This window comes from Perna viridis, chromosome 5, assembly GCF_037379345.1.
Source record: "Perna viridis isolate PV_CMFRI_1.1 ecotype Kerala chromosome 5, ASM3737934v1, whole genome shotgun sequence".
Classification (NCBI taxonomy): Eukaryota; Metazoa; Mollusca; class Bivalvia; order Mytilida; family Mytilidae; genus Perna; species Perna viridis.
In genome coordinates this window covers 34,403,059-34,420,851 of record NC_142449.1, presented here as the reverse complement: position 1 = coordinate 34,420,851, position 17,793 = coordinate 34,403,059, and the positions used below count along the sequence as shown (strand labels likewise).

The window sequence follows — 17,793 nt, the reverse complement described above, 5'->3', positions numbered from 1 at the left end:
ACTTGTCCCTATACACAAACCATATACATGTCCCTATACACAAACCATATACATGTCCCTATACACAAACTATATACTTGTCCCTATACACAAACCATATACTTGTCCCTATACACAAACCATATACTTGTCCCTATACACAAACCATATACATGTCCCTATACACAAACCATATACTTGTCCCTATACACAAACCATATACTTGTCCCTATACACAAACCATATACTTGTCCCTATACACAAACCATATACTTGTCCCTATACACAAACCATATACTTGTCCCTATACACAAACCATATACTTGTCCCTATACACAAACCATATACTTGTCCCTATACACAAACCATATACTTGTCCCTATACACAAACCATATACTTGTCCCTATACACAAACCATATACTTGTCCCTATACACAAACCATATACTTGTCCCTATACACAAACCATATACATGTCCCTATACACAAACCATATACTTGTCCCTATACACAAACCATATACTTGTCCCTATACACAAACCATATACTTGTCCCTATACACAAACCATATACATGTCCCTATACACAAACCATATACATGTCCCTATACACAAACTATATACTTGTCCCTATACACAAACCATATACTTGTCCCTATACACAAACCATATACTTGTCCCTATACACAAACCATATACATGTCCCTATACACAAACCATATACTTGTCCCTATACACAAACCATATACTTGTCCCTATACACAAACCATATACTTGTCCCTATACACAAACCATATACATGTCCCTATACACAAACCATATACTTGTCCCTATACACAAACCATATACTTGTCCCTATACACAAACCATATACTTGTCCCTATACACAAACCATATACTTGTCCCTATACACAAACCATATACTTGTCCCTATACACAAACCATATACATGTCCCTATACACAAACCATATACTTGTCCCTATACACAAACCATATACTTGTCCATATACAAAAACCATATACATGTCCCTATACACAAACCATATACTTGTCCATATACAAAAACCATATACTTGTCCCTATACACAAACCATATACATGTCCCTATACACAAACCATATACATGTCCCTATACACAAACCATATACTTGTCCCTATACACAAACCATATACATGTCCCTATACACAAACCATATACATGTCCCTATACACAAACCATATACTTGTCCCTATACACAAACCGTATACTTGTTCCTATACACAAAAAATATACTTGTCCCTATACACAAACCATATACTTGTCCATATACACAAACCATATACTTGTCCCTATACACAAACCATATACTTGTCCCTATACACAAACCATATACTTGTCCCTATACACAAACCATATACTTGTCCCTATACACATACCATATACTTGTTAACGCTTTCGACCTGATGCAGGTGTGACTCAGATGGAAGACTGACATTGAAATAACATTACCTGGTACTTCGTTAATTCTGTCAATTAAATAAACACCTACACTGATGTACCAGAAACTTTCTATTTACATATTATTCCAGATTTATATATTGTAAATTTCAATATGCTGTACACGTGTTTCAAAGAGTCATCTCTCATCAGCAGCATTAAAATTAAATATGTAAGAAGATCATAATCAACATATTAGTTGTATACAAGAAGTACTCAAAACCAAAACTATTGAAAAAGGAAGCCAAATCCATCACCGAGAGGTTCTACTATATGCAATGCAAGGAATGAAGCCTCAGTGTTTAACGTATTTTTAAATTTTGGAATACTGCAAGATTTCTTAATTCACAGTCTAGCTAGATATCATTTTAAACGCCTTAACAAATTTTTCAAAAAATTAACTCTTGAATTTCAGGAAGATTTGCGCGTGATTGGAGCATTGTCAAACTTACAGAGACATCACAGTATATACACACTATAATTTTCAGTTAAAAATATCATTTGAGCAATGTCATAACAGTATCAATTTGGAAAGTGAAGTCAGCCTCATATCTTGACCTACACTTAGAAATCGATGGTAAAGGAAAACTATTGACCAAACTTTACCACAAACGTGATAATTTTTCATTCAGAATTGTCAACTTTTCATTCATCTGTGGCAACATCCCTTCAGCACCTGCGTATGGAGTGTTCATATCACAGCTCATACAGTATACCAGGGCGTGCCGAAACCACACCGACTTTTTGTATGGCGCTAGAACTCTAACAAACAGGCTTCTGGAGCAGGGTTATGTTGTTACAATATTGAAGTTACCACTGCAGAAAATTTATGGTCGTCATCATGAACTCGTGGATCGTTATGGTGTATCCATCTGCACTATCAAAACTGATTTATACAACGGGTCATAGTTTTCGTTCCCTCGTTTGGCCCCGGGCAGGTCGTCCGGGTGTTAAAAGAATAGGCCTGCAGCAGCGCTAAGCTTGTCGTATAAGGCGATTAAATAGTGCTCAGAAACCTAGCCGGGGGCTAGGCGCTCTGTTTCTAGAAAAGCAGAGAACGCTTACCCTACTGGTGCACCTGGTCCATGCTCCCAGTTTTTAGTGGAGTCTGAGTTGCTCATTTACTTTTGTTGCTTTGTATGTATGATTTTACTTTATGTTCTTTGTTGTGTATGTCTGTTTTCCATGTCTGGTCTTTGTCTCTGGATTACATTATTTTGATTACCGCTATAACCTTGGTTCCCTTGATTACTCTTCCATGTCCGTTAAGTTTGACTGTTTCTATAGTAGATAATAGGAGGAAAACTTCCTGTACTTTTTCATTGAACACAATTTATCCAAAATCTGTTTTTATTGTTAAAACAGTGCAGTTGACCAATCATCAACTTTCATTCTTCCTTACAGCCTTTCATCGTAAGGTTTTATAATAGAATAAGATTGTTTCGAATTAATTTGATTTAACGCGATCTGTTTCGGTAATTCAATATATATATACTACCATACATCGTGTACTAAGTTACAGCCCTAGATTAATCTTACGAGGAGGAATGACCCGGCCAGCGAAAGCTATATTTTTATATAGCCTAGCTGGTCGAGTGGTCTAGGGCGCTGGACTGTGTGCAGGCGGTATTGCCATAGATGTCACAGCGGTACGAGTTCGAGTCCCGAGGAGGGAACGACCAAAAATTTGCATCGCAAATTTAACAGTTCTAACATCGTTGGGAATTTTTCAGACCTTTCTATACGTTTACATATCTTCCCTGTATCAATTTGATCCGATGGAGCAGTGTAGCGAATAGAGTCGTCACATTCTGAGACGTTATATATATATATATATATAACGTCTCAGAATATATATAAGTCTAAAGGATTGTACAACGATACCGATAAAGATGTTAACACACTATAATAAAGTATATAATGGGCAACATTTTAAGTCAACAAATGACCTTCTTCAGTGCCTTAAATAAACTGAGTGTGTATGAAAGTAAATGGTCTGTGAACACAACTCACTACCTAATCAGGTGAATACCTGTGGCGTATAAAAAATTTTTACCGACAGTAACAAAGATCTTGAACATTGTGCTATAGACACACGTTGTGTGTTGATCTTGAATACTGAACTATAAAAATAAAAATATTTTCAAACACTGTTATAAGAGACTATACAAAATAGGAAGAACTTAATGTTTTTTGTTAATTCCGTGTGGGTGTAAAACACGGAGTTCTTTTATCCAAAATCACTCCCGCTTCACTCTTTGTAGATCGCTCCATATCGTGTTTTGTTCCACGATGAAGATTTTTATTTTGTTGAAATCATCGAGGCAGTGGTTAGGTAATCTGAAGTGTTGACTGACTGGGAGTAAAGGCTTTTTGGTTAGGTCTCTCCTGTGTCCGTCTAAGCGCTTGTGAAAAGGCTGTATAGATTCACCAACATATTGAAGGCCACAAATGGGACAGTGGAGCAAATATATTACATTGGCACTCTTGCAGTGCACGTTGCAAAATATTTTGTAGCGTTTCCCCGTGACTGTGCTGGTAAATGATGACGAGTGGTGCATTTGGTTGCAACATTTACACCTTTTGTCACCACAGGAGCGACTCTCGCCTGGAGTCAAGTTGGGCTTAGATATTTCAGCCCTCACAAGTAGACCATGCAAACTGTCTGGCTGTCCGAAAGCAATCATAGGTGGTTCGGGAAAGACTTTGGATAATGTTGAGTTTCTCTCGACAGAGGCCCAGTGCTTCTTATTTCGATATTTCTGGTAATGATAATTATCAAGTAGAAGTCTTTGTAAGAATCAAACAAATTCTGTAAAATGCGATAGACCTGCAAAAAAGGCTACATATTTTTATTTCTGTTATTTAATCACTTAAGAGGTCTATATGATGAAATATATATTTTTCAATTTTTCATTTTTGGATCTCTCACTTCGTATGTAGTTGGTTCAAATGGTATTAACAAATTACATGTACTCTTGAAACACATGCACACCATTCCAAAATACCCCATACTAACATGATGGTTATTCTAGTTGAAAAATTTGAATTTGAAAATTGAAAGTAAAATTCTTAGTTAATGCTTTATTGATTGAACTTCAGGCAGGTTGCGAAAGCTCATACAATGCAAATATTTAATCGATTTAAAATTATCATAAATAATGTGATTGACATCGAAGTGTCGATCATCTGTAGGCGTAACCGGTAATGGTATTGAAATATGCTATGAATTTATAAAAAAAGAAGAAAAAACCTTGATCTTCGACAAGTTTAATTCATATGAACTGCATGTCAGCCTACTTTTAATAAATGAACCAAATCAGGTTTGGCAATTATCTGTAATTAATAGACTATTAAAGCAGTAATTACCATCAGAAATTTGTTCTTAGAAAAAAGAAAAATAATTGGTAGTGTAAATAAAGAATTTGCAAACTGTCGTTTGTTTGGGTCGTTGTTATGGTTTTAATTCCCAATAATTGGCAGTCTTATTAAGCATCGTTTGAATCAATTTTAAAAAAATATGACGTTGTTACAATAGCCATGATTTAAAGTGTACAAGTATCGTTCAATTACAATGAAAGCAATTGATGTTCGTGAAGAACCACTTTTTCGTCGCTAGTTGAAGCAGTGAACGTACTTCAAAACAAAATTATATTGCTCTTATAAAAAGTCTTGTGGGTTTTATTTCAAACTCCTTAACAACTATTTGTACACCCCAACAATCAAACAATCATGTTTTAGTTTAGTCAGTCATAGTAATGGTCTTAACGAAACACACTTTCTAAAGATATCTAAATTCTACACTAATTTTTCGAAACTGTGCATGGTAAAAGATTTCTATAAGAAGAAATTACAAAATTTGATAAAACACTGATATAGGCCGTTTGAAAATATTCATATTGATTTTCAATCTAATCTAAATTTGATAAGATATTTCATTGAATTTAGAGGTACCAATTTTTCTTTCACATTGTAAATTTGACAAATTGTATGATTTATTAAGAATATAAATTATTTATAACAAATGAAAATATATGAATTTACGATATTCATTGTAAACAGTTAGATTATTAAACGTTTAATGCAGATAATGCATAAGTAGTCTTTTTAATTCAGTTTTGCACAATACAAATTTGTATTAAAGGAACATATTGAGGACATGAGATTAAACGGTTCGATTCGAATTATCATGAATTTTTTTGCTTTAAATTTGCAAATGTTAAAACATCACTATTAACAAGTGTCGATTGATCCTTTATCATAAGGACTGATTGATTCCACAAAGAATTTTAAATCAAAAACAGTACTTGTTTTCCGGCATATCAGACGTGAGTCAAGGAACCAGGATTAAAAAATTAATCAAATGGACCATAGTTCAAGGATAACAACTAGACAAAGAAAATAAATACACACAACAGAAAACATGACATATAACCAAATTGCATATACATAGGAAAAACAAGGAGAGTACAATCGGGACTACACAAAACACTGAGCCATGGACTAGGTGCACTGGTTGAGTTAAACCTCTGATTTTATAAAAAATACCAACGTAGTGGCTTATAAAATGTAACACTCCGGGCAGGCGAATTGGGAAAACTAAGGGTGCATATGCATACACAATAATGACCCAAAAATTTATAACGACGACCATAAGAGTTTCTTATATTTGTGATGTAAGAATTTAGATGTTTAAAACTTTTTATACCGCATATTTTGATAGATATGATAAATAATATCTAATTTATTTCGGTGTAAGACTATTTATGAATGGTGGTTCAAATTAAAATAATCCTTTTCCATATTCCCGACTTTGGCTTCGTGTTTAAAGATTTCAAACAAAGAGTTATAACTTTCTACAAATTTGTCATCCGACAGACTGGTTTACTGTCAAATTTGAACGGTGAGGACGGATTGATTCCACACAGAATTTTAAATAAAAAACTGTACTTGTTTTCTATCATATCAGACGAGAGTCAAGGGAACCAGGATTCAAAAATTAATCAAATGGACCATAGTTCAAGGATGACAATTAGACAAAGAAAATAAATACACACAACAAAAAACATGACATATAACCAAATTGCATATACATAGGAAAAACAAGGAAATTACAATCGAGACTACACAAAACACTGAGCCATGGACTAGGTGCACTGGTTGAGTTAACTTCCTCTGATTTTATAAAAATACCAACGTAGTGGCTCATAAAATGTAACACTCCGGGCAGGCGAATTGGGAAAACTATGACACGATGAACGAATCTGTCCTAAGGGTGCAGATGGATACACAGTAATGACCCAAAAATTTATAACGACGACCATAAGACTTTTGCAGTAATGACTTTAATATTATGGTAACATAACCCAGTACTAGAAATATAATTGTAAGAGCTTAGCACGATACAAAGAGTCCGTGTAGTTGTGTGAAATACAAAAATACCGTTCATGTATGTTGCAAATTTTGATATGCTGTACACATGTTTCCGGGAGAAACCTCTTTTCAGCCGCATTAAATCACACTAAATAGGAAAATTTAAATCCAAAATTTAATTGTAAACATGAAGTACTCAAAACCAAAACTATCGGAATATGATTCCAAAGTCACCACCAGGAGTTTCTACTATTTGTAATGTGAGAATTTAAGTGTTAATAATGCATATTTTGTTAAATATGATAAATAATACCTAATTAATTTCAATGAGTAAGACTATTCTGATCACTGGGTTGGTGTGAAAACGCAGATGGGGGTGAAATTAACCAGATATTGCTGGTTTAAATATGTCCAGTTCATCCTTGTTTTGCTGTCAGTGGTCACGTGTTTTATTTCTTCTACCTCGAATCTCCGTGCTTGTATGTCATTCAACTTTTCTCTCGTGAATTTAGTTTTCAATCCACTTTTATTATGTTACCCTTAGATTCGTTAATGTTAATTGATATTGACAAATATTCATCGAATACGAAAAAAACCGCGCCGTGATTTCCCTTACCTAGTAAATATCATTTGGTTTTTATTTTATTATTTTATGAAGAGACCTTGATCTTGTTTATAAAGTTTCCAGATTTTTAAATGCGCTTGCCGTGATATGGCCTTCGTCGTCGAAAAAGCATTTAAAACAACAATCAATCAATTCTTTACCTAGACTAAAATAGGCGCTAAGCTAATTATGAATGGTGGTGGTTCAAATTAAAATAATCCTTTTCCATATTCCCGACTTTGGCTTCGTGTTTAAAGATTTCAAACAAAGGGTTATAACTTTCTACAAATTTGTCATCCGACAGACTGGTTTACTGTCAAATTTGAACGGTGAGGACGGATTGATTCCACACAGAATTTTAAATCAAAAACAGTACTTGTTTTCCGGCACATCAGACGTGAGTCAAGGGAACCAGGATTAAAAAATTAATCAAATGGACCATAGTTCAAGGATAACAACTAGACAAAGAAAATAAATACACACAACAGAAAACATGACATATAACCAAATTGCATATACATAGGAAAAACAAGGAGAGTACAATCGGGACTACACAAAACACTGAGCCATGGACTAGGTGCACTGGTTGCGTTAATCCTCTGATTTTATAAAAAATACCAACGTAGTGGCTTATAAAATGTAACACTCCGGGCAGGCGAATTGGGAAAACTAAGGGTGCATATGCATACACAATAATGACCCAAAAATTTATAACGACGACCATAAGAGTTTCTTATATTTGTGATGTAAGAATTTAGATGTTTAAAACATTTTATACCGCATATTTTGATAGATATGATAAATAATATCTAATTTATTTCGGTGTAAGACTATTTATGAATGGTGGTTCAAATTAAAATAATCCTTTTCCATATTCCCGACTTTGGCTTCGTGTTTAAAGATTTCAAACAAAGGGTTATAACTTTCTACAAATTTGTCATCCGACAGACTGGTTTACTGTCAAATTTGAACGGTGAGGACGGATTGATTCCACACAGAATTTTAAATCAAAAACTGTACTTGTTTTCTATCATATCAGACGAGAGTCAAGGGAACCAGGATTCAAAAATTAATCAAATGGACCATAGTTCAAGGATAACAACTAGACAAAGAAAATAAATACACACAACAAAAAACATGACATATAACCAAATTGCATATACATAGGAAAAACAAGGAAATTACAATCGAGACTATACAAAACACTGAGCCATGGACTAGGTGCACTGGTTGAGTTAACTTCCTCTGATTTTATAAAAATACCAACGTAGTGGCTCATAAAATGTAACACTCCGGGCAGGCGAATTGGGAAAACTATGACACGATGAACGAATCTGTCCTAAGGGTGCAGATGGATACACAGTAATGACCCAAAAATTTATAACGACGACCATAAGACTTTTGCAGTAATGACTTTAATATTATGGTAACATAACCCAGTACTAGAAATATAATTGTAAGAGCTTAGCACGATACAAAGAGTCCGTGTAGTTGTATGGAATACAAAAATACCGTTCATGTATGTTGCAAATTTTGATATGCTGTACACATGTTTCCGGGAGAAACCTCTTTTCAGCCGCATTAAATCACACTAAATAGGAAAATTTAAATCCAAAATTTAATTGTAAACATGAAGTACTCAAAACCAAAACTATCGGAATATGATTCCAAAGTCACCACCAGGAGTTTCTACTATTTGTAATGTGAGAATTTAAGTGTTAATAATGCATATTTTGATAAATATGATAAATAATACCTAATTAATTGCAATGAGTAAGACTATTCTGATCACTGGGTTGGTGTGAAAACGCAGATGGGGGTGAAATTAACCAGATATTGTTGGTTTAAATATGTCCAGTTCATCTTTGTTTTGCTGTCAGTGGTCACGTGTTTTATTTCTTCTACCTCGAATCTCCGTGCTTGTATGTCATTCAACTTTTCTCTCGTGAATTTAGTTTTCAATCCACTTTTATTATGTTACCCTTAGATTCGTTAATGTTAATTGATATTGACAAATATTCATCGAATACGAAAAAAACCGCGCCGTGATTTCCCTTACCTAGTAAATATCATTTGGTTTTTATTTTATTATTTTATGAAGAGACCTTGATCTTGTTTATAAAGTTTCCAGATTTTTAAATGCGCTTGCCGTGATATGGCCCTCGTCGTCGAAAAAGCATTTAAAACAACAATCAATCAATTCTTTACCTAGACTAAAATAGGCGCTAAGCTAATTATGAATGGTGGTTCAAATTAAAATAATCCTTTTCCATATTCCCGACTTTGGCTTCGTGTTTAAAGATTTCAAACAAAGGGTTATAACTTTCTACAAATTTGTCATCCGACAGACTGGTTTACTGTCAAATTTGAACGGTGAGGACGGATTGATTCCACACAGAATTTTAAATCAAAAACTGTACTTGTTTTCTATCATATCAGACGAGAGTCAAGGGAACCAGGATTCAAAAATTAATCAAATGGACCATAGTTCAAGGATAACAACTAGACAAAGAAAATAAATACACACAACAGAAAACATGACATATAACCAAATTGCATATACATAGGAAAAACAAGGAAATTACAATCGAGACTATACAAAACACTGAACCATGGACTAGGTGCACTGGTTGAGTTAACTTCCTCTAATTTTATAAAAATACCAACGTAGTGGCTCATAAAATGTAACACTCCGGGCAGGCGAATTAGGAAAACTATGACACGATGAACGAATCTGTCCTAAGGGTGCAGATGGATACACAGTAATGACCCAAAAATTTATAACGACGACCATAAGACTTTTGCAGTAATGACTTTAATATTATGGTAACATAACCCAGTACTAGAAATATAATTGTAAGAGCTTAGCACGATACAAAGAGTCCGTGTAGTTGTGTGAAATACAAAAATACCGTTCATGTATGTTGCAAATTTTGATATGCTGTACACATGTTTCCGGGAGAAACCTCTTTTCAGCCGCATTAAATCACACTAAATAGGAAAATTTAAATCCAAAATTTAATTGTAAACATGAAGTACTCAAAACCAAAACTATCGGAATATGATTCCAAAGTCACCACCAGGAGTTTCTACTATTTGTAATGTGAGAATTTAAGTGTTAATAATGCATATTTTGATAAATATGATAAATAATACCTAATTTATTTCAATGAGTAAGACTATTCTGATCAATGGGTTGGTGTGAAAACGCAGATGGGGGTGAAATTAACCAGATATTGTTGGTTTAAATATGTCCAGTTCATCTTTGTTTTGCTGTCAGTGGTCACGTGTTGTATTTCTTCTACCTCGAATCTCCGTGCTTGTATGTCATTCAACTTTTCTGTCGTAAATTAAGTTTTAAACCCACTTTTAATATTACCCTTAGATTTGTTAATGTTGACAAATATTCATTGAATACGAAAAAAACAGTGTCATCATTTCCTTTACCTAGTAATTAGCATTTTGTTTTAATTCCATTATTTTATTTGTAGACTTTGATCTTGTTTTTAATTTTTTAGATTGTTTAATGCTCTTGCCATGATATGACCCTTGTCAATAAAACGGCATAAAAAACAATCAATCAATTCTTTACCTAGACTAAAATAGAAGTTCAGCTAATTATGAATGGTGGTTCAAATTAAAAGAATCCTTTTTCATACTCCCGACTATGGCTTCGTGTTTAAAGATTTCAAACAAAGGGTTGTAACTCTCTACAAATTTGTCATCCGACAGACTGTTTTAGTGTCCAATTTCAGCGATGGACAGAAGTAGACTTCAGATTCAAATGTTCCAAACCATTCATATACTTACCGAAGTGAAAATAGTTTATGTTTCCGAGAAAATTGTTTACTGTTTTCCATTTTCCCGTATTGGTGGGTTACGTCTCTTTGAGAAACTTGCTAAAATTGCTGGCATTCTGCAAATATGAAAAAGGGCTCTTGCAATGGTTAAAAAGCAGCTAAATGTTGTTTTGTTATCAATTGCTTTGACATGTCATTTAATCTACTTGTTACTTTAAATTTTATCTAGATGCTTATAGACAAATTTACATGTAAAAGACACAGATTTATAAGTGTAACGAGCCTCCCCCATGTCCAGTGCTGACCGATCATTTCATGTGAACTTCCTATTCTCATGCATGTAAGAAACACACGAAGAACACACGTATATGATATTTAAGAGACTCATTTTTATCTCGTATGAAGCTAGAACTATGAGGCTACGGCGGTAAACACGGCATATTTTTGTAGATCTGCAGCATAACACGGAGTGTCATATAAAATGCAAATCATTTGCGAATATAAAGTACTGAAATTAAGAGTGAAAGAAGTTGCTAACAATATTAGCGAATTACAAATGTGTCAATTGTATCAAGTATAGTAAATGACAGACTGGATTCTCTCTAATTTAAAGAGTGTAGTGTGATAATTTCAATTAATTTCACCTCAATAATTGTACAAAATTAAACATCTGCTTTTTGTATACAATTATAACAATTATTGATCTGTCAGAAAAAAAATCATACATATACAGTACATGATACAGGTTGTACTACGTCCCTACGTCTTAGTTATGGAAAAAAAGAATCGGTAGAAAATTGTCACTTTAGTATCTGTATTTGTATGTTTTTACACATGTTTTCCTTTTAATTTGCATCTTCGGCTAAATAGAGATTTTGGTTCAATCTAATTGATTTCGTGTCAGACAGAATGATTTAGAAGATGAAGAAAAACGATCATTTCTTCCACTACCGTTTGTTAACAAAGGTATAGATGCAATTAATTTGGCTAACATCCTCCATCACAAAAACGTTACCAACAAAATTCCCCCATATTTCAAAGACAAATCCATACCAATTATTTCATATTCTTATACTTCACCCATTGCATCCAAAATTTTCAATTATAAAAGGCTATTGCAGAACCTCGAGATTGAGGACATCAAGGCTAAACCACCTCTCCATTCAAATATGGTCCTTCTGGTCACGTCGTTACGTGAGATTTAACCATTATCGAAAACGAATCTCTGCGTAATATCCTTTCTAAAGGTCCCAAGTACAGTGAACCACGCTCCATAAATTGGAATTATAACTTTAAAGTTCTTATGGATGCCATCGAGGACTATGCAAGAAAATGGATAAAACGAGAACAAGAAGACATTGATTCTCTGTCAGAGTGGTTAAAGGTCGTGAGATCTTTAATTTTGAAACGAATGAAAGTTTTAAGTAGATCAATGAGTGCCAAGGCTACATCAGTTTTCAAACACCCCGATGTAGCAAAAAGATTGTCTACTATACATGACAAATATATTGTCGTACCAGCAGACAAAGCCCAAAACAACATTGTTTTTGTCTGCAAAACGTTTTATATCCAATGTTTATTATCAGAGGTAGACGTAGAAAATAATAGCAGTGATAAGACCTATACTGCTACCACTCTCTCCAAAGAAGAGATTGTGGAAAACCATAAATCTGTGCTATCCTCTTTTGGTCTCTCTGCCAAAGACGATGACTGTGATTTACCGTCTATGTACTGGATTCCTAAACTTCACAAGAATCCATACAAACAACGTTTCATAGCTGGATCTGCAAAATGCACAACCAAACCTCTTTCAAAACTTTTAACTTCTATACTCACAACTGTCAAAGAGGGTCTGCAGTCCTACCACAACACTTATTACTCTCGTAGTGGTATTAATTCAATGTGGATCCTGAAAAATTCGAAAGATCTTTTGGGGACAATTAGTTCAAGACTATTATCTGAATATAATAGCATTAAAACCTATGATTTTTCAACACTGTATACTTCTATTCCCCATACTCAGTTAAAAACCCGACTTAAAAACATTATACATAGTTGTTTTTCCAAAACAAAAGATGGTACACCTAGATACAAATATATAGTTCTTGGTAGAGATTCCTCAAACTTTGTAAGAAATAATTCAAAATCATCTTCCAAATATACAGATGAAGATGTTTACAAAATGCTGTAATTTTTAATCGACAACATATTTGACAAGTGTGTTGGACATGTTTTTCAACAAACGGTCGGCATTTCAATGGGAACAAATTTTGCTCCTTTACTTGCTGACCTATTCCTTCACTCTTATGAGGCTGACTTTATAGCTGATCTGATCAGAAAGAAAGAATATCGTCTGGCTAGATCCTTCAATCTCAGTTTCCGCTATATAGATGACGTATTATCTTTAAACAATCCTAATTTCGGGGATTTGATACATCGCATCTACCCAAAAGAACTCGAGATAAAAGATACTACAGACACTGTGAAGTCAGCCTCATATCTTGACCTACACTTAGAAATCGATGGTAAAGGAAAAATATTGACCAAACTTTACCATAAATGTGATCACATTTCATTCAGAATTGTCAACTTTCCTTTCATATGTGGCAACATTCCTTCGGCTCCTGCGTATGGAGTGTTCATATCACAACTCATACGTTATGCCAGAGCTTGCCGAAACTACGCAGACTTTTTGTATGGCGCTAGAACTCTAACAAATAGGCTTCTGGAACAGGGTTATGTTGCTACAAGATTGAAGTCATCACTACAAAAGTTCTATGGTCGTCATCATGAATTCGTGGATCGTTATGGTGTATCCATCAGCACCATGAAAACTGATTTATTCAACGGGTCATAGTTTTCCTTTCCTCGTTTGTCTACCCCGGACTTGACTTTTTATGAGCAAATCGGCGGGTGTTTCTAGAACAGCAGAGGACGCTTACCCTACTGGTGCACCTGGTCCATGCTCCCAGTTTTTAGTGGAGTCCGAGTTGCTCATTTACTTTTGTTACTTTGTATGTATCATTTTAGCTACTTTATGTTTTTTTGTTGTGTATGTCTGTTTTCCATGTCTGGTCTTTGTCCCTGGATTACATTCTTTTGATTACCGCTATAACCTTGGTTCCCTTGATTACTCATTAAGATACATCAAACGAACAGAAGTGGTTAAAATGCAAATGATTTCGTTTTAAATATTGAATTAAAATGCAGGTTTTGATCGAGGAACAAGTTTTCTGGTGTTTTTTTTTTCTTTTCTCTGTTTTGTTTTGTTTCTGTTCTCTTTGTGTTGCTTTGTTTTGGTTTAGTTCATGTTGCTAGTATTTTAGTTTTTAGTGTATCTTTCTTTTTTTAACTGTTCACTCTATTGTGTACATGTATGTAGGTTGTATCCTCTTTGTTTCTTGTTTTAATTTTTTGTTTCTTTATGTTCTTTGTTGAATGTGTCTGGTCTTTGTCCCCGTTACTGTCTTTTGATATCCGCTAGAATCTTGGTTCCCTTGATTACTCTAATATTCAGGCATTTTTTTGGGGTCTGAATTCTTCCATTATTGACACCGGTATTGTTTGTTAATATTCTGATTTTGTGTGCTTGATAATTTTGAGACAAGTTGTACCATTATATTGTCTAATTTGTTTCATAAATAATAAAATATATTCAGAATAAGTGCATATTTCGAGATTTCGGCTCCACACATTTCATGTTTTTTTTAAATTTTCAATGGTTAAATTGTCATTCTTTGCATTTTTAGATCGTATTTCTTATAAATTTTGAGGTCTTACATGAACAAATAAAGAATGGATATTGGTTTTATGCAAAATATTATGTTGAATCTAACAATGCACAATATAATGAAATACACTTGATTGATGTATTTTAAAGGGCATTTACTAGTCAACTTCATCATAAACGCCTTCCATTGAGACAGGCAACGATACGACACGTATAGTATTGGTAAAAAGACAGCTTTTTTTTCAATCTAATTAAACAATACGTATAATTCATAAAATATATAAAAATCATGAATAACAAATGAAATACATATAAATTAATAAATCTTCCACCATTATTATAATTCTTTAAATCTCAAATTGTCGAAGTTTTAGACGGTAATAAATAAAAGCCTTGTACATAAACGTTCCTATGTTCTTATTTGACATGGAATGAAAATAGACATATGACTTACAAAACAGATGTATTCGAAAACTCATCAGGAATGGGACAAGTTATTTACTTATTTTTTTTTCAAAACGCCATAGTTGCATCATTGATGAAAAAACAGTCAAAAAATTCCTTGATAAACAACTCATCAACTCCCGATATTATATGAATTCAAAATGCTACGACGTTAAGGAACTACCATTTGAAAGGGGTGGGTTCACTAAGTACCAAATTTGGCCCGAGCTCACTTTTTGACAAAAGCTTTACAGATGGATAGGTATTGATGAAATATATATATATAAATATTTAAATGTCTGAATATCAATTCTGCGTTTCCATGGCAACTGATTGAATCTTTCATAGAAAAATCACAATTTTGTCATTAAAATGCCATATTTTGCCATTTTATTCATCTTTGGTATTGACTTTCCTTATATCTTTGTGTGAGACTTTGTAGTAGAATGGTATATAATCCAAAAAGAACAAAGATCACAACAAAAACTAATGTTTATTTTATGTTTCCATGGAAACCAGTCAGTTTTTAACAACAATATCACCATTTCTTACTTCTAAACCAGCCCAATGATGACATTTATTTCAATATGTTGTCCTTAAAGTACTTCATTATTAACTACTTTCAGAGAAGCTTTATAGTAGTGAACATTTTCTGAAATTTATTAAAACAATTTGCAAACTTGCCACTGTCATTTATGAGCAGGATTAATGTTAGACGTTATCAAACAATCAAATTAACTTCAGTGCAAATGAACTACCAATTCTTTGTTATAACCTCTTTTAAAAAACAACATTTGTTTCATTATAAATATTTTTTATCTGCCATACAAATGACTACCGTTTTTTTTCCCATTCAGCTGGTGATCATATACAATTGGTTTAATTCATAATATCTGAGGAACAATTCAGATAAAATAATATTTTACAAATGAACTCAAAGTGATGTTAACAACAATAATTTAAAACAATAACAATTTCAAATCTTTTGTAAGTAAGAAGAAGACTTTCTTAAATACAAAAATTATAAGCAATAGATTACCACAATTCACTTTTTCACTCCTATATTATTCTAGCTACCTTCAGTCTCCGATTCTGAGGAATCAATAGCTGGTGGCAAATCACTTGCATCAGACAAATAAACACTCCAATCACGTACACCAAATGTTTGTCTTGTTTCTCTAGCACCACTCAAATACCATACAACAGCAGCTACATGCACACAGACACCAACTACACGACATCCAGCACGACATGTGCAGTACCATGACTGCACATCAATTACAGAAAACCTTATCCACGCTATATATTTTTTGGCAGAAATATGTCTACTTTGAATTTTGATTCTGATTAAGTTTTGTCCTTTATGAATAAATATGGAAGACTCCTCATCAAAGTACTCCTGAATGTAGGAAGGAGAGAGTTTAAGCTGGTATACCCTAAGGGTTAAACTTCGAAGTTGTTTTTCATTCAGTTAAGGAAATGTGATGTCACTCTCCTCAATTGCAACCCAACTGGCCGACCTTCTTTCCAAATGATTTGTCTTCACATATTCATTTAAGGTATTGACCTACAAAATACGATTGTCATAAATAAACTGAAAACTGGTAAACAAAATTGTGGGAGGTGTATTGTGACCATTGCTGGTCATACTGTTACTTGACAATCAGAAACACTTTTGACATAAATGAGGCGCCAATTTTCAACATACAAAATGAATTCTTGTATTATGTGTCCACTTATCGGTTTAAAATATAATGTAACTTGATATAAAATCAGTAAATCCACCAACATTTATCAAAATATTACCTCAGAAGCTCTTTGGAGCATGTCTTGAGCTAGTTCTTCATCCTGCTCTGTATTCAATGGACTGCTCAGTGGTGGAAAATACTTATTTGAAATTGCACAAAAATTTTTGACCTAGTCTCCAATAAATGGAACCTGGCTGGTTTGAATAACACCATCAAGGTATTTGAAGTACTTAATCCTGGCATTGGCTTATTCAACTACCCATCTGATCTGAAATATAAAATGACAGAATAATGCTTATAAATTTGTTTTAATGAGATATGTTATTTAATATATATGATATCTTGTAACTTTAAAAGTTAATCATATAAACTATATAAGAAATTATGTAAACAAATTTCATAAGATACTTTATAAAGTATATTAGATAACTTATTCATGTATATTTTATAAGATATATAATAAAATGTATAATATATGTTAACTCCTTATTAATATATCTCATAAAGTTTACAAGATATCCTATATATTCTATAAGATAACATATAAAAAATGGGAAGTGTTTGCCAAATAATATATCTACAAATTTGAATAAATATAAATAAGGCATGCCATGTTAAATTTCAAAGAAAAAATAATG

The 17,793-nt window shown here is 33.4% G+C and overlaps 1 pseudogene across 1 annotated transcript; it reads right to left on the bottom strand.

The window, feature by feature from the left end:
• Positions 1 to 15,608: 15,608 nt before the first annotated feature.
• On the bottom strand, positions 15,609 to 17,402 carry LOC148617195 (uncharacterized; annotated as a pseudogene). Its single transcript, XR_015921921.1, has 2 exons — positions 17,214 to 17,402; positions 15,609 to 16,974 (listed from the first exon to the last, which is right to left on the bottom strand). The product of XR_015921921.1 is annotated as an uncharacterized LOC148617195 (transcript).
• Positions 17,403 to 17,793: the final 391 nt, after the last annotated feature.